A 26,842-nucleotide genomic window follows, 5' to 3' on the forward strand; every position below is an offset into this window, starting at 1 on the left:
AAGAACTTTATTCCTCACAGGAATTAAGCATATTTAGTTCCTGTCAAGTTGAATCAAAAACTTGGACAGATGCAAAGAACACTGTAGAATGCTGTAAGAAATACACCTGCTTCTTGGTCTCACCTTTCAGTATTTTCAACTATTCACCCTGGGGAAAATAAAGTGCCAACAATAAGATGTAACTTTATTATTCAAGAGAAAAAGATATTTAGAAGATACTCATAAGAGGCAAAACAAAAAATTGAGGCATGAGTTTTGGAGAGGCCAATGAGATAAAATATAAAATGGATTTATTACTTATGAGCAGGCATATTTACTGGTCTGCAGCTCTAACAAATGTTCATCTGCTTGCTGCATCTTTATGCCCGTTCTTCTATTTTAGAGATTTATATTTGATGGAATCTCAGCAAAATGACATAGAAACTTATTTTTATAACTATTGCTGAAGGGAACTCACTGGAGGTACATAAATTAGGCTTGTGCTCCATACTTCCATGATTAATTAAATAAATTTATTTGCTTGTCAGTGGTGGCTTGAATGTGCCTTAAGTTTAAGTTAGACATTTCAGGATCTTGCTAGACTAATTAATCTATCTATTCTTGAATATGTATGAGAGCCAATATTAGCAAAGTATTGAGTCAGCTTCTAGGATTTATCTGACAATGAATAAGAAACAAACAAACAAACTCAGCTCTCCTGGAACTGGGCAATGATATAAAATCAGGCATTAGAGCAAAGAGCTAGAATATAAGAAATGTAAGCCAAAATGTTTTAGAAAAAACTGTGGAAACACAGGGTAAAGACACTGAAACCCCATGAGCCAAACCAGGCTTTTCTACCCTTCAGAGTAGCCTGCTGTGGGTTAAAAATGTAGCAAAATCAGGAGTGTTTCTTTGGATAAGAAAAGCAGAATAAGAAAAACTGTCTTCAATATATTTTCTCAACATGTAAGCACTTAGAGGGTATTCATCATAAAGTCTATGTTTGATGGACAAAGATAAAATATTAGATGGGCAAAGATAAAATATTAGTTTATACTTATGGCAAGTAATATCAAACTACTTATAATTGTAATCTAGGCTAATTATGTTGTGCTGGCACTTACAAATGCATTGGTTAATAAAAGTGCATTTGAATTGGGTGCATTTGTATTTCACATATTTTGTATTTCACAGGAAGTACTGCTGCCCAGTCAAAAGGATATATGTTGATATTTATAATTGATAAATTCTGAATGTGATCTTAATTACAGAATGGTTTTTAGGTGAGTTTAATTTAAAAACACTCACCCCATGGCTAAATCTAGTTATATTTTAATGTCAGGCATTTTAAAGGAAATGTAAGGTAAAAATGAAATAATAGAAATGGCTCTAATTACTACTTCTGTGATGCCCACAGAAAATCTTAAGGTAAAAGAATCTCACAAACTAGATTTTTTTTTTTTCTCAGTCACAAATAGTCAAGGCCCACCTGTATGGGTCTTTTCTATGTTGTGCTTCCATTGTTTGTCACTTGACACATTTTTATGGGGAAAATGCCAGGGATTCCTGATGGGTATTTAGCCACCTTTGACAGAAGGAGATGTGCTCTACAGCATCACAAGCCCTTGATTGATAGTAGCTTCTCTCAGAAGTCCCAAAATCCTGTCTTTCAAAGTAGAACTAGCTCTCCATATAGTTTTGAATTAGTGCCATGACATTAAAAGTGGAATTTTTTTCTTTAATAACTTATTTTCTTCTAATAACCAGTTGAAGCAGAGAGGGGCTTGGCCCCATGGCTTAATATAGGGAGGAAAGCTTTGGCCATACAAAAAGTTCAAAGATTTTAAAATTGAGATCAAGCTAACTAGCACAAAAGTATCTTAGACAAAAGTAGAGTTTAAGCAATCTACAGATTCAAAGCAATTCTATCAAATCACCATGGAATTTTTCATAGAACTAGAACAAAAAAAAATTAATTTGTGTGGAAAAAAAAAGACCCCAAATAGCCAAAGCAATCTTGAGAAAGAAAATGGAGCTGGAGGAATCAGGCTCCCTGACTTCAGACTATACTACAAAGCTACAGTAATCAAGACAGTTGGTATTGGCACAAAAACAGAAATATAGATAAATGGAAGAGTATAGGAAGCCCAGAGATAAACCCACACACCTATGGTGACCTAATCTATGACAAAGGAGGCCAGAATATACAATGGAGCAAAGACAGCCTCTTCAATAAGTGGTGCTGGGCAAACTGGACAGGTACATGTAAAAGAATGAAATTAGTACACTCCCTAACACCATACACAAAACTAAACTCAAAATGGATTAAACATGCCAAGACACATATTCCCTTGCTGCTTTTAATATGTTTTCTTTGTATTTAATTTTTGACAGTTTGATTAATATATGTCTTGGCATGTTTCTCCTTGGATTTATCCTGTATGGCACTCTCTACACTTCCTGAACTTGATTAAGTATTTCCTTTCCCATATTAGGGAAGTTTTCAACTGGACATGTTTAATTAAGAGATATTAGGAAAAGATATAAATGATATTTTTTAGTCTTATTTGAAAACCTAAAATATCCTTGGATGCCTGCACCTGTGTATATGCATGTATGTGTTTTTTATCTTCCCCTTTTCTATGGATTTTGTTTCTACTTTGCCCCTTCCTTCTGCTTCAGCATCTTTAACTGGAATCAAAAATCTTAGATTATGTCATAAATTATTCTGGGACATCTTATTTGGCCTTTAAAATCATTTTAAAACAGTGATCATTGTGATTCTTTTACTACTTGCTTGTTATGATTCTCTTACCACTTACCATTTGCCTTCTGTGGCTATTGCAAAGACGAACATCACACTTGCTAAAATCACAATTATTGAAAGTCTGTGTGCCTCTAGAAGATAAAGCAGTAGAAATATATGTTACTAGTCTTTCTTACTATCAATGTTACTAAACTTGAAATTGAGGGGAGCAACAACAAACAAAAGATATGTTATTTCTGTGTGGATGCAATTCTTCTTGCAAAACTATTGCTCTAAAATAAAATTATTCTAAATTATGCAAAAATATGTCATAGAGAATCTCTTATATTTCATTATTTTATTACTTTTATTCATTTCAAAAAATGAAGATTAGCTATGTGTTTTATTTTTATGATGCTTTCGTTTATCAAGCATAATATAAATCCCAAATATTTACTAATCATATTAATATGGACTTTGCAAAGACAAAACTATTTAGATGATATATTCCTACAAGGCCATCAGTCATTTTTATGCTACAGTGAAATAATCTTCCTGGTATGTTCCTGGGAAGTGAACATTCTTTTAAATCATTGTAATTTAGATTCCACCCCACCGAATGCATTTTATGTGAGTAAAAAAAAAAGAATAGTAATGATTTGTGCTTTTGTTGTGCATGCAAATCTTACGTGTGACACAGAGAAAAAAGAATTCTAACGATTCATCATAATGTATTCAGAGAGACACAAATGCCCACAACACTGATTCAGAGAAATCATTGGAAGAGTAAAGGTTGACTTAAAAAAAGAAAGAAAGAAAAAGCTGATTTGTAATGGAGCAAATCAGTTGGTATTACTGGTGGGAAGGAAAAAAGAAAAATAGTATTTATTGAGCACTAGTGTGACAGATTCACAAATATCAAAACTATAAAGGCTGTAATGAAGGAAAGAAGAAATAAAAGTGAATCACAAAAATGACAAAAGTCCTGTAACTGTGGAAGTTACACTTTAAGAAACGTAATAGTGTAAAAAATAATAAACACATAAGATAATAGGGTTGGAGAAAGGGAAGTAAAATTATCAATACACTGTTTTTTGTTCTTTCATGGCAGGAAGTTAATACTGGAATTTTTAAAAATGTTGGAAATGCTAAACATTTGGAGAACACTTGGTTAAAAGACAAACTACAATAACTACAATCTTTGTTGTATTTCAAGACTCCTTTGCCCCCATTAGCTTCAGAGGGATTATTTTTAAGGAACTATTACCTCATGAAAAACTTTTGACCTTAAGTTCTGCAATGTCTTCCTTTTCATTTCAGGTTTATTATATCCTCTTATATTCATGCAAAAGTTAATATATTTAACTAAAAATATCATTAAATTCTAATAAATGTTTTATGTATCTACCTATATGTCTACTATCTTACTATTTGTCCATTGATAGAAATAACTGGAATGATGATGAACAAATGTTAATAGTTCCTATTTATGATCCATATTTTCCCTTCTTCACATTTTTGACTATCAATTGTTTTATTATTATTTGTTACATTTTAATCGTATTGAATACCATACTGAAAAACATTAAAAGATTAAATAAGTTGTGATTAAATTTAATATTAGCTTAGTTAGACCTCACTGGGCTCAAACATCTAAAATTTTTAAGCAAATTCAATTCCTCATTTATTACAAAGGCATCTGGGTGGAAGGGGCAGACAAAATTGGTTACAATTATAATCATTCTAATAAAGATAAAATATAAATTAATAAACTAGGGAAAAGTACCATATGTATAGAAAACAAGTTTTAAGAACAAATATTAAAATTGTAAGATCTAGAAAATTAATTTGACAAAAATTACCATTTTTCTCTCTTCTTTTACAAAAAGTGTACATACCAGAGGCATTTCTCGAGGTTTCCTCTTTCTTTTTCTTATTTTGGTGTTAGAAAAATAACTATTGTTTCTAAGTTACTTTCATTGTGACAATAAAAAGATAATATTCAGGAAACATACATAGTTTTTTTTGTTTGTTTTTTTGTTTTGTTTTTTTAAATCTCACCTATTTAACTACCAGGATTTAATTGACCTCAGAGTTTGATATATGTTTTCTTCCATGGTTAACACTATTGGGCACAAAATGTAACATATAATAATAGAACCACTTTTTTGTATGTGTTTTCAATGTGCCCAGCTAGATATAATGAGACAACCTCTGCAAATTCTTCAGAAGCTGCTTCCAACACCCGAGTAGAAGAAAGAATCTCTGTGAATAGTCAGCTGAATGCATAAAAGGGCTTTGAACTTTTGAAGTGAGATTTTTTGTTGAGCTCCTCTCTTTGCTTCTTCAACCTGATGTCATTCTGTGCACTTTTCAGAACATTAGAAATTTTCAGTATACTGTGCTAGAAAGTGAATTTCAGAGGATTTAATGGAGATCACAGGAGATGATGATCCATGGAAATGCAGTCTAAGCATCAGAAGAGTCTAGGAAAATCATTAAAAATTACTGATATCTAGATGAGAAAACATTCCAGCCCCTACACCAAGCTATGAAGAAAGGGTAGGAAGAAGTATAAAACTAAATAGACACTACAGAACTTTTCCCCTAAAAACATGAAAAATGAAAAAATATACATTAGGATACAATCAGAAAAGCTAAGCCTGGAAAGATAATTTTTAGAAATATATTGAAGAGTACTGTATTTATAGTCAACAAATGTGCCAAACACTGTCATCCTACATTATTTCATTTAATTTCATACATTTTTTGTGCTGCCAAATTGGGAAAAGTTTAACTGAGAGTACTGACTGAAAAAGATAACACCTTGGAGTAGATCAACAAGTGATTATCTAGAGGCGACTTGGAAATGAGATTCTCTGTGCATATTTCTGGATGGGAGTGAGCGTGATGGCAGAACTTTTAGGTACCTCTCTGTTCATCCTCATAAACTTGTACCTATACCCCTACTCTCTACTCTTTCTGAGACACAATTGCTCTCCTCTGTTCTGCTTTTTTGTTTTTAAAGATTTAACTATTATTTATTATTATCTTAGATAATTTTTCTTCTTCCCAATAGTGCTTGACCTTTGACGCTTTGGCATCCAGAAGGACTGGTTAGGAGACTTCTATGAAATATAAGTGATATCCAGAGAGTGGCTGCATGGAAAGGGTAGTGTGCATTGTTGGCCAAAGATCTGGACAACTAGTGGACAATAGGACCAGGAAATGACTAGGTGGGCCATAAATATCTGGGTCCCACCCTAAGCAGAAATATTTTTTGTTCTATATAGGTGTTTTGAATGAGCAAGATTTAAAATGATCACAAGAATTCAACCCCTGTTCTACCTCTCCGAAGAATAGTGGACATCCTTTTCCCTGTCTGTAAAATAAGTGTAGGGCATCAGAGGAACTAAGTTTTTCATCAAGGTTTTCAGACCTATGCACCTTGATGACCTGATATTAATCTGTCCTCTAATTACTTGGTTTATTTTGACTAAAAAAACATAGTAAGTTCTTTGAAAACAAATGCATTATACATCTTGCTTTGGTCACAATGCTTTTAGAGTAAAGAATAATGTGGTGGGTTCTCAAAGTTAATTCTAAAATGGTTGTTTAGCTAAATTATCAAACTTGAAGTATCCACACACAGAAAGAACATTCAAAACACAAAACTTTTAGTGTTATTTTTGTCTTCAGTTTTATTTTAAAACTCTCACTATAGTAATCTGAAGAAAAAGAAAAAAGAAAAAAACAATGCTACACTTGATCCAGAGTGGAAGGAAGTAAATTTAAATAAGTTAAAAATTAAGACCGAATTTTATGTGTTCAAACCTTTTGTTTCTAGTGACCAACAGCCTCTGATAATGAAGATTTTAATTGAATCATGATATATATATATATATATATTTATTTATTTATTTATTTAAAATTTTTAAATTAGAGAATCAACAAACTAAGTTTTAAGAATTCTTAATAAAACTGATCAATACAATTAAATATATTTATATCCTTTTCCCAATCTAAAATAGGGGTCACAAAGTAATGATACATTTTAACTAAAATCCAACACAAAAAAATGAAGATAGAACTTATCAAAAATCAATTGGCAACAGTTAAATGAACATCAGCAGCTACCTCATACTGGGGAGTAATAAAAAAGGCTGTATAAAGAATGAATCATGTCAGATTAATCTAATTTCCTTATATGTCAGAGTGACTTAGGAGATCAAGGAGAAGCAATAGATTAAATATATCTTGATGTTAACAAGATTTTCAGTGCTGTTCCATTTAACACCATTGATCATTAACAAACAAGGAAAAATGTGGCTGAGTCTATACTTAGAGGGTTGACAGATATTTGGAAAGTCTTTGACATAATGTCAATGATAACAGGGTTGGGAGATGGGGGTCACACAAATCCCTACCCTATTCTATGGTAGTCTAACATGAAGAGCAGTTATTTATGTAAATCAGTTGTTTTCAATAGATCATATTTTCCTTATATTGATAACAGACACAAGAATATTTTTGCTTCAATATGGAAGCAAATCTAAGAAAAATGGAGAACTTTGCCATAACACCTCAGCTATTAAAACGAGAATATTAACAGGGCCTACTCAAACTGCTGATGTAACAAATAAAATAATCCATGTAGAATGCTTATCACAGTGCTTGGCATACAATAACACTTCAAAAAATGGTGCGTTTTACAATTAATATTATTTCCATCATTGTATAATATACAAGTTTTGAAACATGTAATTTTGTTTCTAGATATAGCATGGCATACTCTTCACACATTATTCACTGACCATCTGATATGAGATGGTTTGATTTTATATGGTCTGGCAAACTTAGAGAGTAGAAAAAACTCAGTGAAAATTTATTACAAATAACAGCTCAGATTAAATTTGTAAATTCAAAAAAAAGTATTTTTGCACACCTGAGTAAAATTAAAATGGAGTAAATAATCAATTAAAATTACAGTTTTAAATACAACTACTAAGAAAATTATGTATAACTATTGGGTCTCATTTTTGACAGTGTGTAACAGACCTATCTCTTCAACTATCAGAATTTTTCCACAAGTTTATATTTTCAGATATACACAGAATCTGTCAATATTTATTTAGTTCAATTTTTTTTAAGTAACCTGATTATTTACTTCCACTCAAAGCGCTACAATAAATAAGTTCTGCTTATAACCTGTTTGAAATTAGTCCACATTCAAGGAATTTTTCTTCCTGCTCAAGACTAACTTCAACTCTGATATCACTTTGTAGATCTACGATACAGATGCAATTATTTGTGAAAGTAGGATTATTTAATATGGACTTATTTTTACAGACACAATGTCATTTTATTTGCTTTTTATATGCATACAAGTCAAAATTGCTATAAGCTTAAATATGTTCATATATTTGGTAAAATATACAAAGTTACTTTCTAAATTTTTTGCATTGATTATATATTGTTTTGATATTCAAGAAATAAGCAAGAAAAGAGTTTTCTGAAAAAGTGAGAAGGCATTACTAAAGCATGGTTAACTATTATTGTTCAATATACTGATCCTGTGAAAAAAAGACCCTAAAACTTGGTGTTTTATAACAGTAAGCATTTTCTTACTCTGGGTTTGTGGGACAACTGCAGCCCTGCTAATAACACAAGCTGGGTTCAGCTGTGCAGCTTTATGGCACTGCTTCGGACTGTGGGTTAGCTAGGCTTAACTGAAAGCTGAAGCTTGTGTCTATATGCCTCTCATTCTCTTTTGATCTGTTGCTATCTGGTGTATATTTTCCTCATGGCAAATTATCAAATATAAAAGGCAAGTCAAAATAAGCAATCATAATTCAAGCCTGTATTAGCATCACATCCACTAACAAACATTCCATTGACCAAAGAAAGTCACATAGCCAAGCCCAAAGTAAAAGTATGTGGAATTTCACCATGATGACATGGTAAGGATGTGGATACCCACTTTCAAATAGGAAAGTGAAGAATCAGTACCAATAATTTAATTTTCCACATAAGATTTGATGAAGCCAAGATGAACCAGAGGCAATAGTGAAAAGTAAAAAAAAGAAACTGAAAGTTATTCTATCTTTCTATGCTCCTTTCTTCTTTTGGCATTAATCTGATCAACCTGGAATCATTTCCTCGGCAGCAACCCATTCTTTCTTGTTATCCATACCACCCCTCCCTAAATTACTCTAGTTGTAAACATTATCCTGTATTGTCTACCACACCATCACATGTTTATGTCCTATTCCTTTACAGTCTGATTAGTAAACCACAGAAATTAATTCTCACTCAAGTGTTAATGACCATTTAAAACTTCTAATACCTTGCTCAAAGATTTTGGCATTTTACCCTCCATTGCTTGAAAGCTTAGCAACAGCCCAAGGCATCAAACTAGTGTGAATTATTTCAGGGTGGTTAGACAGACAAGGACATGTGGTGTTTAAGCATGACCACATTCCAACTGTTTATGCTAAATAAAGTGAGCTGAAAACAATTTTGGACTATTTAAATATGGTTTTGAAATGTAATTAGTGTAAGAGTATTTCTCCATTTATCTTCCACTGAGCATAAATTTGATGGATTTAATTCACATGCACAATGGGTCATGCATTTATTCACAGTTCCTTGTCATCTACCTGTACCTCCATCTCATCTCTCCTGTTGATATGAATTTGTTACATTAACTCAGTCCTTTAAGACCAGGGACGTTGTCGGCCCACACATAATGATTTTCCAAAAAGTCAGTCACTGAAATATAGGTTAATGTATTAGATAGTCTCAGATTTTTTCCAGAACATAATCAGGAAAAAAAGAATGTAATCATAGAATTTGCCATTATATGAATATAAAGGATATAAGATGACTGGCTTTTAATGCCAGAAGGGACCTTAGAAGTCAGTTGTTCAAAATCTTTTATCCTTCAGATGAACAAAAGGAAGTGAAGTTACTTGACAAAATCTCTTTAATTAATGACAGAGCTAGGCTTTATTCCAAATCCTCTCCTCTTTCCATTACACCAAGCATATTAGTCATGGCCATGGTGGATAATCAGTAAAAGGTAATCCATTTATAGATAATCAATATCTTTAAATTCTTATGATTATTACAAAAGAGAGTTGTCTGAAATAGTCTTGGGATTTCAGTGTTTTTAAAGGAACAAAATGAACAAGAAGCAATGACTGTTTTCTCAAATGAGGAGCTTGTTCAATGAACTGACTGTGGATATAGTAATAGTATATCTTTATGTCAGCCCAACTCCTGTCGTGAATTATTGCCCTGGGTAATTTTCAGACAGATACTATCCACACCAGACTCCCCAAAGTAGAACTGAGCAGATAGTAACCCACCTCACATAGAGCTGTTTTCATAGAGTTGTTGTCAGAACTAGCTAATGATTGTACAGCATTTTAGAAAACTATACCATATAAATACTTTACAACCAATATTGTATTCCCAGTGGATCTGTAATGTTTAGACCTAATAAGCACAGTCCTTTAACCAGTCATTCTATGGCTACAATATGAGGCAGTTGTGCTAGGAATCAGCAGTTTTTCTAGTCTATAAGCAAAGAAAAGTATTTACTACATATTTATATTTTATTCATTTGTTCCTTGTCAAAATTCTAAGAGAAGTTGGTCTTTAGGTTGAATAGTTGGTATATGGTTTGAATAATGAATACTCACTATTCAGAAAACAGCAGAATGAGCAACTAAAAAAACATATTTGACTGCTCAGGGAACTATCCATAGTAATGGGAAGTACAAGGCTAGCCTTGATGTTCTAGGTGTAATTCAGCCAGGAGTTTACTAAAATGAAATATTTTGTAAAAATCAGAATCTGGTAGGAGAAATGAACTATAAATGACTGGTGTCATCCTCAAACCACTATCCATAATGGCCCTGATTTGTTATTTTATAAGGTCAAAACAAACAGCTTAGAATTATATATATTTTTTGTCCACCTTTAACCCCTTTAAGTGGGAGCTGTGCCATGTCTGCTGGCTGAAACATTAGACAAATGAACTCTCTGGCAGTTTGTTTATTTCTTCTCATTACACTAATATGGAAAATTAACTAGGAAGCATGCTTTCTCCCCCGTTAGCCTGGTGGCACATTTATAAGGACATCATCAAGACTGTTCTTTTCATTCAGTCCTCAGATTGTCTCTGGGTAGTTGCTGCCTCTCTATTCATTTGTAATTTCTCTTCATTATATTGCAATACGATGCTACTGAGAGTCTTTTGTTGCAAGTGGCTATAGACATGACTGTCATTTTGTCTATTATTAGGTCAGTGGTGAGAATTTTGAGAACAAAGACAATGGGCATAATAGTAAGTTGGTATTAGATATTGAAGTCACTAAATTAACCCAAAGGATCCTCAGAGAGATGGGATCATTGTCCTTGTTTTCACAGATATATGAACACATACTGAATGACTTTTGCAAGGTCAAGAAAACTAGTAGTATATAGAGAGAAGATTAAAACAACTTAAGTCCTTACAGCAGCATATTTTGGGAGGATAACAGTTGCAGTGCTTGTTCCTTTTCCTTTTTCCTTTACAAATCCCCCAGCTAGACTGTGGGTGGGTTTTTCTTCTCCTTTAACATCATGTTACATTTTTAATATTGACTGCTATATTTCTTCTTTATAGGCTGATATATATTTTTTAAAACCAGAATAAATATTTTTCTTTAAGCAACTCTCCTTGAAAAGACAGGGCTTTAGAGAAACCTTCCCACCATTGTCCTAAAAATACCCTCAAGAAAACAATGATCTAAGCCTAGGCATTATTGCTTTTTCTATTTCCTTTATTCTGGATTTAATATATTCAATTATTGGAAACAAGTGAATTTTATATGTGCCCCATGATAGGAAAGGTGGGAAAGGCTTTAAGTCTCTGCACATCATCCTTGTTCAAGTCTTTCATGATATTTCTGTGGGTTGACCCCATAGTGTAATACCAATTTATTCCCATTTTAGGACCATACACAACTGATTTAAAATATTAAATTACAAATTAGTTGATATTTCTAAAAGGAAAAATTTGTTTCTATTCACACAAGCTGTGTCTAACAATCCATGCCAGTGTGAGAAACAGTAAAACTCAGAGTAATCAGTGGAGCATAGTAATGACAATGATGAAACTTTCTAAATCAGCAAACTTGACTTCATCATCTTGGATGCTGCATCTGCTCCTTAGGGCCTGCTTTAGCTGCCCGGTATATTCTTTCTCTAGATACACACTTAGCTTAGTTCACTTCCTTCCTTCCTTCAAGGCTTTTCTCAATCCTCACCCTCTTGATGAGGCCTGTCCTGACTGCTCTATTTAACTCTGCAAGTTAACACTGCCCTCCCCCTCCCAGGCCTCACTATGTCCAATGCTGTTCTACCCAGTCATCATACGCTCAGCATTTATCACATTCTAACAAATATCTAACATGATATATTATTTGTTTATTTATCAATTGTGTTTATTTTTTATTCTCATCTCCTCCAGCTAGAATTTGATTAAACAGAGTTCTTCATTTTGTTCTCTGATACATCCAAACTGCCTGCCCAATTCTTGACACAGAACTGGTACTCATCAAGTAATTGCTAAAGGAAGGAATGAAATTGGGCCTGACTCTGCCAGGATTTTGGGACTTTGAGAAAGGGTTTTTTTTGTTGTTGTTTTTTTTTTGCGGAACGCAGGCCTCTCACTGTTGTGGCCTCTCCCGTTGCGGAGCACAGGCTCCGGACGCGCAGGCTCAGTGGCCATGGCTCACGGGCCTAGCCACTCCGCGGCATGTGGGATCTTCCCGGACCGGGGCACGAACCCGTGTCCCCTGCATCGGCAGGCAGACTCTCAACCACTGCGCCACCAGGGAAGCCCTTGAGAAAGGTTTTTAACCTCTCTGGTTCTAAATCTCTTGTCCATTTGCTGCCCAATTTCAATAGATATAGGAATATGTTTTTGCCTATTACTTCTAGAGCTAATTTTTTAAATATATGAGGAAATATCCTATGTAGTATTTTTTTTTACAAAAATAGCAGCATTTTATATACCCAAGTCTGTACTTGTTCTTGCTTTTGTCTTCTTATTACTGCACGTGATAATATATCTCAGAAGGCATTTCTTTAAATGCTCAAAGTGCCTCTTTATTTATTATGAAATATTTAATATATAAAAATATTATGACATAAAGTAGAAAGATTAATAAAATGAACACCTAAGACATATCACTCAACATAAGAAATTAAATATTATCAATTAAATTGAAATACTCTGAGTCTCTGTCTCTCTGATTGCATATCTCATGATGCATTCCCCTTCTCCTCCAGAAGGGGAACCAAAGACTCTCCTGAATTGTATCCTTATATTTTCCTGCTTTTCTGTGTAGTTTTTTTACATAATTCCCTGATTTTTTGTATGTATGTATCATCCTTAAAACTACGTTGACATTTTTAACTTTATGTAAATTAGATTAAAACACATTCTTCTGTGGCTTCCTTCTTTTACACATCATCATATTTCTGAAGTTCATTAAAGTTTATGAATTTATTGTTATTTCATTACTTAGCCTATTGCATAGTATTCCATTGAAAAATACATTTTTTTGTTCATTCTCCTTGTTGATGGATATTTGCATTATTTCTAGTGTTTTGCTATTCAAGCATTGCTGCACTTTTCATTTATATGTATGCTTCTTAGTGCACATATGATAGAGTTTCTGAGGGCTACACTCTTAGAAGGAAGTGCTGAGATTTTAGGATTTATACAACTTCAATTTTACTAGATAATACCTGTTTTTGAAAAGTGCTATAAAACCTTACATGTTCTCCAGCAGTAGATAGAAATTCTTATTACTAGTCTAAGCACTCTCCAAAACTTGACGACCTTTCAATTTTTGTCAGTCTGGTTTCCATTAAATGGAATGCAGTGAGCTTTAGTATGGGTTTCCTGAACACTAATATTTTAAGTATTTTCATCTTTATTGGTTATTTCTATGTCCTTTCTGTGAAAAGCCTATTGATGTCTTTTGTTCAATTTCTACTGAGCTTTTTCTTTTCACTTTGAAAAGATATTAGTGTTCTCTCTCTATCTATTTATCTATCTACATACACACACACACATATGTGTGTGTGTGTGTGTGTGTGTGTGTGTGTGTGTGTGTATTTTATGGGTATTAACTCTTTTTTACTTATATGGGTCTCATATTTCTTATCCTAGCTTGTGGCTTGTATTTGTAATTTTTCAAGATATCGTTTAACATCTAGGAAAACTTTGATATTAAAATTAGCCCATTTTCTTTTGGGATTTTTCTTTTTACATCTTGTTTAACATTTATAAGGTATTCCTGTTTTTAAAATTTTTTTTTGGTCTACCTGGAATTATTATAATTTCTGTGAGGAAACAGTTTAATTTTTTCTAGTGTTATGTATCTTCTATTACATACCATGCTCCCAGGTATGCATAGATAAGTTTCTGGGCTCTTGATTCTGTTCTCCTAGTTCATAGGGTTTTATATTTCCTCCATGAAAATCCATACAAATTTTGTTAGTCAATATTAATTGAGAAGTAGCTTGTCAAGTTTCATAAAAATGTTTCAATTTTGATAAGAATTGCATTTATTCAATAAATCAATTTCAGGGAAACCAATGCAATTACAATATTGATGACATCTTATTCTTTATCTTGATATAATTTCCTTTTTAAAAATTTTATTACAGTACTTGGTAAATTAACTACTAGACCTCCTGTAAAATGTTTAATGGAAACAATGATAATAGCATTCTTAACTTATTCTTGATTTTAAAATGAATGTTTCTTATATTTTCACTAAATATTCTTTTGCTATAGATTATGGTAAATATATTTTATCAGACAAAGGAAGTTTTATTCTATACTTATTTGCTTATATTTGTATCAAGAATTGGTGGTTTTGGGTAAAAAGCGCATGAAAAGATACTCAACATTGCTAATTATTAGAGAAATGCAAATCAAAACTACAATGAGATATCACCTCACACTTGTCAGAATGGCTATTATCAAAAAGTCTACAAACAATAAATTCTGGAGAGGGTGTGGAGAAAAGTGAACCCTCCTACACTGTTGGTGGTAATGTAAAATGGTATAGCCACTACAGAGAACAGTATAGAGGCTTCTTAAGAAACTAAAAATAGAGCTACCATATGATCCAGCAATCCCACTCCTGGGCATATATCAGAGGAAACCATAATTCAAAAACATACATGCACCACAATGTTCATTGCAGCTCTATTTACAATAGCCAGAACATGGAAGCAACCTAAATGTCCACCAAAAGAGGAATGGATAAAGGAGGTGTGGTACATATATAAAATGGAATATTACTCAGTCATAAAAAAAGAATGAAATAATGCCATTGGCAGCAACATGGATGGACCTAGAGATTTTCATACTGTGTTAAGTAAGTCAGACAGAGAAAGACAAATATGATATGATATGGCTTATATGTGGAATCTAAAAATAGGGTACAAATGAACTTATCTAGAAAATGGAAATAGAGATACAGATGTAAAAAAAAAAAAAAACTATGGTTACCAGGGGGTAAGGGGGTGGGGAACTGGAAGATTGAGATTGATGTACACACACTATTATATGTAAAATAGATAACTAATAAGAACCTGTACAGCACAAGAAACTCTACTCAGTACTCTGTCATGTCTATATGGGAATGGAATCTTTAAAAGAGTATATATATATATATATATATATATATATATATATATATATATATATATAGCTGATTCACTTTGCTGTACAATTGAAACAAACACAACATTGTAAATCAACTATACTCCAAAATATTTTTTTTAAAGTATTGGTGTTTGTTTTATCAAGAAGCATTTTTTTTCTGCATCATTAATATGGTCAATTTTGGTTTTGTTCTTTGATGTGAGGATTTCTTAGATTATTCTCCTCCCTTACATTCACTCAATCTAGTCATGTATTTTTAATGCAACATTATATTTTCTTTACCATTATCTTGGTTAAAAAACTCAGAGAAGATGTAGTGTATATATACATATATATATATATATATGTATGTATATATACACATACAATGAAAACACTTCTCAGTCATAAAAAAAGAATGAAATTTTGCCATTTGCAACAACATGGATGGACTTGGAAGGTATTATGCTAAGTGAAATAAGTCAGACAGAGGAAGCAATGTATTATATCACATATATGTGAGATCTAAAAAATAAAACAAATTAGTGAGTATAACAAAAAAGAAACTGACTTAGGTATAGAGAACAAAGTAATGGTCACCAGTGTGGAGAGGGATGGAGAGAGAATCAAGACAGAGGTAAGGGATTAAGAGGTACAACATACTATGTAAAAACTAAATAAGCTACAAGGATATACAGTTCAACACAGGGAATATAGCCAATATTTTATAATGACTATAAATGGAAAATAACCTGAAAAATTTGTGAATCAGTATGTTGTACACCAGAAATTTATATAATATTGTACTTCAACTCTACATCAATAAAGAAGTTTAGAGATGCTTGAAAACAAGTAATTTTAATCCATTTAAGGAAACATGTGTTAACGGGATATATATATATATATATACACACACACATATATGTATACACACACATATATATATATATATACACAGAGAGAGAGAGAATAGATTTTATGAAATGTGTATCATGATACTATCACTAAATACCATAGATATGAACTTTATAAATATGTATTTGTATTAATTTAAACAATAATTACTGATGTTTATGTTATAGGAAGCAGCATGAATTTTAAAAATCATGCCAAAATTTTATCTTCAGATTAGATATACCTGAGTTTAAATAAAAAATTGACAAATGTTTGGGGGGAAGTTACTCAATCCTTTGATATAAAACTTCTTAATTTATTAAATGGAATAAATGATACACTTATGATAAGAGTATTTAGAGGCTATAGTGATATATTTGTGCTTAATAAATAGTAATAATGTTGTTTTTACTTAATTTCATCCCCAGGAGCATTAACTAAGATAAGTAATTTGAATTACATATGCAAATAATCAATGAATACAGACCAGCCCTACTGAGACATGTCTCAATTTAAAGTAGTTTGACTTAAATTATGTGAAATTAAAGAGTTTCTAAATTAGAAATTTAAGAAGCAAGTCCTTCACTCATCTCTTATAACAGAATTAATCTTTTTGAAAGTTCACTCAGGTCAAGTTTAATCACCTGCCATCTGGAACACTTATAATCAAAAACAAAATTATGATTTTGATGTTAATAGAATTGCACCAGTAAAGTATCCCAGCTCCAGGCTTAGTATTCCAATTGTGACTTTCTCCTCTGTGTTTTTACATGGTGCATTGTATATAGCCTTAATCATGGCACTTAAGTTGTATTGTAATGATTTGATTATATGCCTCATTCTCTTTCTTTGGTTGGACCTACATCTTATTTGTCTTTGTTCTTTTGTACAATTCTCAAAGCTGTTGAATAGTAATTATAATAATAAATATTATTATTATCATAAAAATAATAATAATAGCTGGTGCTTTATAGTATTTTTCTCTGTGTTAGACACTCTTTGGAAATTCACATAATTAATTAATTGAAAGGTCACAAAAAATCTATGAGGTAGGTGCTATTAGTAACCTACTTTACAGAAAAATAATGAATGAGTGAGTGAATTATCAGTGTTCTTATTATTTATTGTACCTCCCACTAGTATTAATGTATAGTTCCTCAGCTTCTTAGAAGAAATAGATACTATCTATATGGATCTCTTTACCTGGGTGTTTAATAACTGTCTATTGAAAACCATGATAGCAACATCTTTGTCTTTTTCAACATGTGCTATGCCCCCAAACATGGCTGCTTATGATGTTTTACTCCTTTAAATGTCCTTTTCATTTATGTGAAAGGGAAATATGTGGGTTCTTAAAGGTTTAATGGGAGCCCTACCTAGTTCCTCCAAAATTTCTTACTATCCACCATCTACTTGGCTTACTGTAGCTCTCTGATACCCTAACTCTCAAGTCCACTACTACCTCACACAAACCCACACCACCACACTTTTGATTGCTTAACATTCTTCTTTCATACTAATTAATGTATTTTCAACTTTGCCAATGACTATTTAATCTTTGGCTTCATGAAAATTCTGTTAAGAGCCACTCCTATCATTGTAATATATTCCTATATTTTATATCCTTCCGAGAATAGACTGATAGCTAGGATAACCTCACATGGAAGGAGGATAAGATAATACACCTGAGAACAACCAGCACTTGTGGCTACACCCACCACTGCCCCGTGATGGGACATTTGGTGGCAGCAGCTAACACCACAGCTCCATCCAGATACTGACTTCTATACCTTGTATTTTTGTAAATGCACAAAGAGAACAGATCTTGTATCTTCTTGTTTTATATGCCTAACAATTAGATCTTGGCTTTTTCCTCATTACACTTACACTGTAACCTTTCTTACCTCTGAAGAAATTTTCCACACAGATCTGAAGTCTGCCCAATTTTCTACTTAAAATTTCTCTGTGATACTGAATATACAAACAATGGCCAGACCAAATATACTAATATAACTCTGACCTACAACCTCTGAATCAATCTTCCCGGAACATTCAGAACTTGGTCAATGACTGTCAGCTCTTTCACTTTTGCCTCTGTTCCCAACTCAGGACAAACCAGATAAAATACAAGTATGCTTTCCAAACAATCATATAAAATGTTACTTCTAGTTAGCCTGCCCCCAGCATCATCATGCCAACAACCTCCAATCAGAGCATAGACATAACCAATGGTGGCTTCCTTCTATTTTTCCCTATAAAGCTTTCCTACTCCTCTGTCTTTCTTTGAGTCTCTGCCAAATGCAAGTGATGGTGGCTAACTCCCATGTTATAGCAAGCTCTGAATAAATAGCCTCTGTTTGTACTCTTTTAGATGGATTTCATTTATTTTCACATCTGCATAAACAATCAGTAAGTTCCATGTCTATAAATAAATTGGCAAGTTATAGTTGTTTCTAGTCTAAAGTCATGGAAAACTGGAATTTACATTATTTGAAGATTACATGATATTCTTTATGGATCTGAGACATCTGATTGCTAAGCTCACCTGCCCCAAACTACCCATCAGCATTATTCACAGACTTTTCAAATAGCCATGGTTGAAATTCCTTTATTCCACTGAATTTTGCCTCCTCATTCAAAGGCAAGGATCAAATGAACTCTCTCCATTTTCCTGATAATGGATATCTCCTTGAAGAAAGGAATTAATTTCTTCTCTCCAAGTAGATGCAAATCTTGTTAACATTCTAACCCAATCTTTACTGGTCTGACATTCTTCTGCCTGTGACCTATCTGAATCCTGTTGTTCCCTGTCCCTGATTCTATAATTTTAGGAAGTCTTTATAGTAAGGTGAGAGGCAGTATTAGTGTGGTGAGAGACAGTGATTAGAAGTATGAACCATGCAAACATGCCACGGAGCATAAAGCCCAATTTTCCTATTTACTAGATATTTGATATTTGGCAAATATGTGAACAGAGCATTTATACCTTCTATACACCCTTATCTTCACAAATGTTGATAATAACCTCATCTAAATCAGAGTTGCTGTGAGAATTAAATGAGTAAATTCATGTGAAGATTAGAGGAGACTATCTTCCATAATTAAAATTTTAATAAGTGCTTATTGTAGTGGTGATTATGCTTTTCTTAGCCAGCTTCAATTATATCAAATAAAATGAAAGTTACCAAGCATCAAGCAAGGTATGCAGGTGCTATTTTGAAGTAACTGGCCTCCCAGCTAACATTGTTTGACTGCTCTAATTTAGAACATTTGAGACAAGAAAGAAGCATATTATCTTCGCCAGGTTGATCTCAATATTTATTATACATGACTGCAAGTGTTTGTGCCATATGAGTGTTTTGGGTCTGCAAAATCTTTAGAGAATATGCCAGCACACTGCTGTATATATTGAAAACCTGCCTGTGGCTTACAGAACACCATCATTGTTGCATGTTTTGTCCTGCTATGTAGAATTATTTAAGAAAGATCAATTTCTTATGGTGCATACAATCCATCTGATTTTGACATAATGTTGATATTGGCAAACAGATTCAACTGCCTCTTTTTTCCATGTCAGTTTAAAGACCAATAATGTCCTGTGATCAGTAAAAAGAATAATACTTGTCTTTCTGTTTGCATTAACAGAAAGATCTGCATTTCATTGGCCTAATTGGTTTTAAAACAATGTGAGATAATAAGTAGATAAAGAAAAGACAGTTCCTACTTAGCACTACATATAATAGAAATTGCACCTGCCTAATTTCTTCTTGGGTAATATTGATGCGGGTTATAACTGCAAGACTTAACTGAATTAATGTTGATGCACACTGAAAGTCCATTTTGGGAAATTCTACAATATATTGATTTTTAGAAATTGAAATATTTTCAGGGACTGTGATCAGGTTAAACTGTCAATTGCATGATTCCTTACAACATTCTTTTTTCCCTAGCATAGTTTACATAAACCACAGCTGCAAAATTAATCCTTCCTTTATGTTTCTTTTTTTTGAAGTATAGTTGATTTACAATATTGTATTAGTTTCAACCTATAAAACCGAGTGACTCAATATTTTTATAGTTTTTACTCTACTTAAAGCTATTACAAAATAATGGCTATATTTCCATATGCTGTACAATATACCTTTGTTTCTCAATCATTTTATAAAACAAACAAATGTATATAACAAAACAGAAACAGATTCACAGATATAGAGAAAAAAGCTAGTGGTTCCCAGTGGGGAGAAGGAAGGGGGAAGGTCAAGATAGGGGCATGGGATTAAGAGACACAAACTACTTCCTTTAAGTTTTAACACAAAACCATTTTTTTCCCCATATTTTTTCTACCCATGTTTCTTTTTGCTCCATTTATGCTCCTGGTCAAATTCACTTACTTTCATGGTTTAAAAACTCACCTAGGTGAAATGACTTAAAAATATACATCTTCGAACCTGGCCTTCAAACTTGAATATACAACCACCTGTTGAATAAGTGACCATGGTAGACATAGCACTCAACCTGTCCAAAATTGACTGTATGTTCTCTGCCCAGTCTGTGCCTGTTCCTGTCATTATAATCTCTATTAATGTGCTTCCATCCAAGTAGTACTTGAGCCAGAAACTTAAGACTCATCCTACATACCTCTGTAGCATGTACTAGATAAAATCCAGCACTATGTCTTGAAAAAAAATTTTAAATCATGCCCACAATGCTAGCCCCTCCACTCTTCCTTCCATTTCAGACACTCATAATCACTGATCTGCATACTTTCTAACTGTTTTTACTGCTCTCATTCTAACCCTTGTTTAACTCATTCTTTGCTTTATAGCCAGAATGACCTGTTTTTCTTGGTCAAGTGATCTGCACATGTATTTGCCCAATATAAAAAAGTAAGACCCGTATGACTCCCATACTTCAAATCTTTTGCCTAATTCTATTAGAGCCTTTCCTAGATGATAATGCCCCCTGCTCTACTGTGTTGAAAAAGTCCTCTATGATCTACCCTTACTTTATCCTGCATGTTATATTAGTTCAGGAAAAAAATTATTCATGATGCTTGTTAAAGAACAGTAAAGGAGACATTATTCAGGAGGACTGAATGGGGTTTTGCAGTAGGAGGAAGAAATTGGGCCCAACTCTGAGTACAACAAGGAAAAGTGGAAATGTATAGTCAAAGAGTAGAGTTAGGGTTGGGGAAGTGTGGATTAGTGGATGGAAAATTACTGAGAGGTAAGGAGGAATTCTGGCTAAACCAACAGAATAGGATTCTTGCGGAAGGCAGGCCAAGGTAATAAGACATCATCTGGGGGATCATGGAAGATGAAGAACCTGATCAGATATTAAGGGTGATCAGGTACTGAGGGTGGGGAATGCTGCCTAAACTAACTTAGTGGGATTCCTGCTAAAATTAGGCAATGTAAAGTAGGACACAGAAGCACAAAATCCAAGGCCTAGTTGGGAAGAGTAGTAAAAGGGGCCTGACTAAGGTTAAGGAAAGACTCTTTCATAGTTTACTGAATGTATTTGCTTAAAATTACATGTAATACCACACTGAATGTATGTGCTAGAAATGGCACACTGCACATGATCCTCAGCACTTGAATAGCTTTTGCTCTTGCTATTTCATCTACTACTTCCTTTTCTGTGTCTACTTATTACACATACTGGACAGAGCTGAAGTCTTTTCTTCTCAAAGACTTCTCTCCCTGAAAATAGACATAATATTTTCCTTAAACAACCACTACACTCTGAAGAATAAAAATTAGTAATTTTGTAATTGTATAATAATAGTAATGATTTATTGCATAAAACTAATAATCTTATAATAATAATGTGAAAACTAAACTGCTCAACTATGACTACTACCATAATGACTCCAGTTACTACTGTTTATTGAACAGATACCATATTTTACATGCTTTGGAAGCATTATCTTATTTAATATTAAATACAGATTTCCAAGAGAGATATTATTCCCAATATAAATTGAGAAAACTGAGGATCGTGAGGATCAGTAACTTGCTTAGACCAGGAATTAGCAAACTATGGCCCATATGCCTAATATACCATACGACCCATTTTTAAATAGTTGGTAAATTTAAAGAATTGTAAACACACACATACACAGCCATACACAAAGAATATGTGTCAGAAACCGTATGTGGTCCACAAAGCCTAAAATATTTTCTATCTGGTCCTTTATAGTAAAAGTTTGCTAATCTTATGTTAGATCACAAAGCTTGTAAGAAATTTCACTGGGTTTTGAATGCAGGTCATTTTGACTACAAGCTTCAGGTCCTTGATCATTAGCTCAATTTCCTTATCTCTACTGTTATTACCTTTGTATTATGTGCATATCTCACCTTTTTCTCTCTCTATAGAGTAATTTTCTAGAGTCTAGGAGCCAAAAATATTCGTTAAACTAAGTTCTTACTGAATATTCAATGAGTTTCTATCACAGTGTTTTCCTGCTAATCTTATGATCTTTCATTCTACTTCTGAAATCTAGGTTATGATTATTCTATAACAGTATACAATTTTTTGATATCCATGTATTGTCTTCTAAGAACCCTGCACAATTTACAATCTTTTTAAATTCAACATTGAAAGGAAAAACTCTTTCTCCTCTATTCTCAATACTTCACTATTAACACCAGATCTGTGGAAAGGCTTTCCATATCAAGTAATTCTCTTACACCAGCTGAGTGTCCTCTAATTTAACTCAACTCTAATTCTATCTAACTGGAGAGAGGGTCAGATCCCACAGGTTAAGGGCTCAGTCCTACAAGACTGTCCCATTTCAGACACCACTCACAAGTCCTGGTTGTCATCTGGGTTTCTGATTGATTAACTATAAATCCAGTGTTCCCATAACCGCCTCCTTGTGTTTCATCATTTGCTAGAATGGCTCACAGAACTCAGGACAAGCTTACTTAGTAGGATTACCAATTTATTATAAAGGCTATAACTCAGGAACAGCCAGATATGACAGATGCATAGAGCAAGGTATGGAGGAAAGGATAAAGAACGTACATGCCCTCTCTGGGTATTTTACCCTCCCAAGAATATCCACATGTTAACCAACCAGGACGTTCTCCAAACCTTGTGCTGGAGGGGTTTTTAGGGAGCTTCATTATGTAGGCACAGTTAAATAATCTTTGGCCATGAGTGGTTAAGTGAACCTCCAGCCCCCAAAACTTAGGGCTGAAAGTTCCAGCATTCTAATTACATCTTTGGTTCCCCTAGCAACCAACTCCTATCCTTGGTTACCTAGGAACTTTCCAAAAATTATTCCATTAACATAAACTCAGGTATGGATGAAAAGGGCTTATTATGAATAACAAAAGACACTCTTATTGGTTTTATCACTTAGAAAATTCTAAGGATTTTAGGAATTCTGCACCAGGAAGAAGAACAAAGACAAAATATATACTTCTTGTTATAAATTGCAATGTCACAAACACTATCAGAGATTATTTTGAAGGAGAAGAGTCTTGCTTACATTTTGAAATAATTTTACTACTCATCTATTTGGCCTGTAATGCTGTCCTTGTGTTTTTGCATTTCTGCTGGAATTTGCTTTACTTGATTGTTTAATGTAAATGTAATTAGGGTTCCTTGAGTTTGTCCCACTGCACATTGATATCTATCTCAAAGCTCTGATTGCCTATTAGCCTGGTGTGTAAACCTATCTTCTGTGTGAAATAATGCTGCCATCTGTAATGTTACAGATCTCTTAGATGGCATATCTAGTGTTACTTACATGAGAAACAATCATTTGAATTCTAATAGAACATTAATGTCCTTTTGTACTGAGACTACCCTTTTTCACCTTATTTTTAAATAGTATTTAAAGTAATTAAATTCTGTGAAGTTATTATTCCAAGCTAATGATTTATATATAGTATTTTTAATGGGCTTGCCAAGAAGCAAAATGTAGCACAATCTCATAATATCAGTCATTAAGGGAATGATGTCCACTGTAAGCTAGAGACCTTACCAGAGTGCTCACATCTACTTGATGTTGTCAGATTGCTCCTGTCAATAGAGAGTGTACCTTCCTACTGAGCTTGCCACTGAGTTATTATCTCAGACTACACTTATCTGCTTGGAAATATCCATCAAAAGAGAATTGTGATAACAGAACAATAACAGCAAGAGGAAACAAAAACAAACAGTACTTTCTGTGGGACGATCATCATCAAATGGGTGGTGGGGGGAAACAGAATATTAAAGAAAATTACATAGTATCATTTCCTCCCTCACTCTCCCCAAAAACGATTTTGTTACACTGGTGGTCTTTTTTGCCAGAAAAGAAAAAAAAGATCTTTCTTCTTCTTTTGGACTCTGCTTTTGTTGCAGAGCATGACAATGCCTCCTTCTGGTCTCCTACTCTTTTTTTTTTCTTTATTGGAGTATAATGCTTTACAATGGTGTGTTAGTTTCTGCTGTATAACAAGGTGACTCCAACTCTGTTTTAATTGAATTCTCTCTCTCTCTTCCCCTTTTTTATATTTAAATTTTTATATATATATTTATTTATTTATTTATGGCTGCATTTGGTCTTCATTTCTGTGCACAGGCTTTCTCTAGTTGCGGCGAACGGGGGTTACTTTTTGTTGTGGTGCGCGGGCTTCTCATTGCAGTGGCTTGTCTTGTTGTGCAGCACGGGCTCTAGGTTCATGGTCTTCAGTAGCTGTTGCTCGCACGCTTAGTTGCTCCACGGCATGGGGGATCTTCCCGGACCAGGGCTCGAACCTGCGTCCCCTGCATTGGCAGGTGGATTCTTAACTACTATGCCACCAGGGAAGTCCATCTCCCCATTTTTAAATCTCATTCTCTCTCTCCCTTCCTATCTCCCCCCTTCTCATCTAAGATTTAAGACCGTCTATTTTAATTATGAGGTTAATCACTTTGACTATGGATTTTGTAAAGGTTATTTATTCCTATGTTAGTCAACATTCACTATATAATTTTCAAATATTAGGCCAATTTTTAGCTAAGATTCATGAAATTTTATTAGGTCTGCATATTGTGTTCACAAATCTTTAAGCAGCCACCTATTACAAAAACAGATGCAAATGAATATATGCAAGGGAATCAATTCATTTTGTTTCTTACTATAGAACAGTGTTTCTCAATCTTTTTATCACACATCTCAAAAAGCCTGTTTCTAATGGCATCCCCATTACATGTTTTTTTGCAACAGATATAGTGTACATCTGTTTATGTACTGAATATGTAATTGTGCTTTATACATAAAACAAGTAAGAATGTTTTGACCCTAAAGAAACAAGTTTTGCCTCCTTGGGGGTGATATCATTGAGAATGCATGCTACAGTGATGAAATAATATTCTGATTATTTAGGCTAGCTTGTGAAGACCTAAAATAAAACCAGGCAGAGTGGCCTGGCCAGTCCTTTCCCCAAAGCTTCCCTGTATATATTTCTCTCTAGATGAATTTTTCTCAACTTTGACAAGGGATACATATTCTAGGGTAAATCAGAGTCACTGTAGTGCTTTACCAATGCACACAATGCACACAGACACATACATACACACTCAGCTCTCCTTAATCTTTAGCAAGCACACAAATATATACACAAGTAGATATTTATAATCACTCACAAAGGAATATACCTCACATTCCAGAATTGAAAAAAAAAAAAATGCCCCAGTAGTTGTAAATGTTTTATGTGTTTAATCTACCAAACATACTGGGGCAATACAAAGAATATATATATATATACACACACACACACTATATATACATATATATATATATATATATATATACACACACACATACATATACAGTAAAATATATATGTATATATAAACCTATTAGGAAAAAGTCTCAACAAAAACAAAAAAATCCAGTTATTGAATTTTGACATTTCTATATATATTCTGGATGCTAATTATTTGCCAGGTATATGGTTGCAAATATTTCATGCACTCATTTCTAGTCTTTCACAAAGAAAAAGGTTTTAATTTTAATAGCATTCAATTTATCAATTTTTTTAATGGATGTGTTTTTGTTGTCAATTTTAATAAAGAATTTTTTGCTAATTATTAATCAGAAAGATACTCTATTTTTTCTAAATACTTTATAATTTTGAATTCTACATTTAAATTCATGACCTAGTTTGAATTAATTTCTACATAAGTTTTGAGGCTTAGGTTGTTGTTTTTTTAATTTTTTTGCATATGGTTGTCCAATTATTCCAGCACTATTTTTTTTTTACATCTTTATTGGAGTATAATTGCTACCAGCACTATTTTTTGAAAAGGCTATTCTTTTTCCATTGAATTTCTTTTATACTTTCATCAAAAAGTTACTTAGGTCTGTCTACTGGCTTCTCTGTACTATTCCATTCATTTATATGTCTATCCCTTCACCAATTTCATACAGTCTTGATTACACTAGCTATATAATGTCTTGAAATTAGGTAGGCTCATTCTTCCCACTTTATTCTCCTTTTTCAAAATTGTTAGCTATT

At 33.2% G+C, this 26,842-nt stretch overlaps 1 long non-coding RNA gene across 1 annotated transcript; it reads right to left on the bottom strand.

Annotated features, from left to right (window-relative positions):
• Positions 1 to 23,525, bottom strand: LOC125960893 (uncharacterized). Its single transcript, XR_007471019.1, has 3 exons — positions 23,442 to 23,525; positions 2,805 to 2,880; positions 1 to 148 (listed from the first exon to the last, which is right to left on the bottom strand). It is a non-coding gene; the product is annotated as an uncharacterized LOC125960893 (long non-coding RNA).
• Positions 23,526 to 26,842: the final 3,317 nt, after the last annotated feature.

Source organism: Orcinus orca, chromosome 13, assembly GCF_937001465.1.
Source record: "Orcinus orca chromosome 13, mOrcOrc1.1, whole genome shotgun sequence".
Taxonomy (NCBI): domain Eukaryota; kingdom Metazoa; phylum Chordata; class Mammalia; order Artiodactyla; family Delphinidae; genus Orcinus; species Orcinus orca.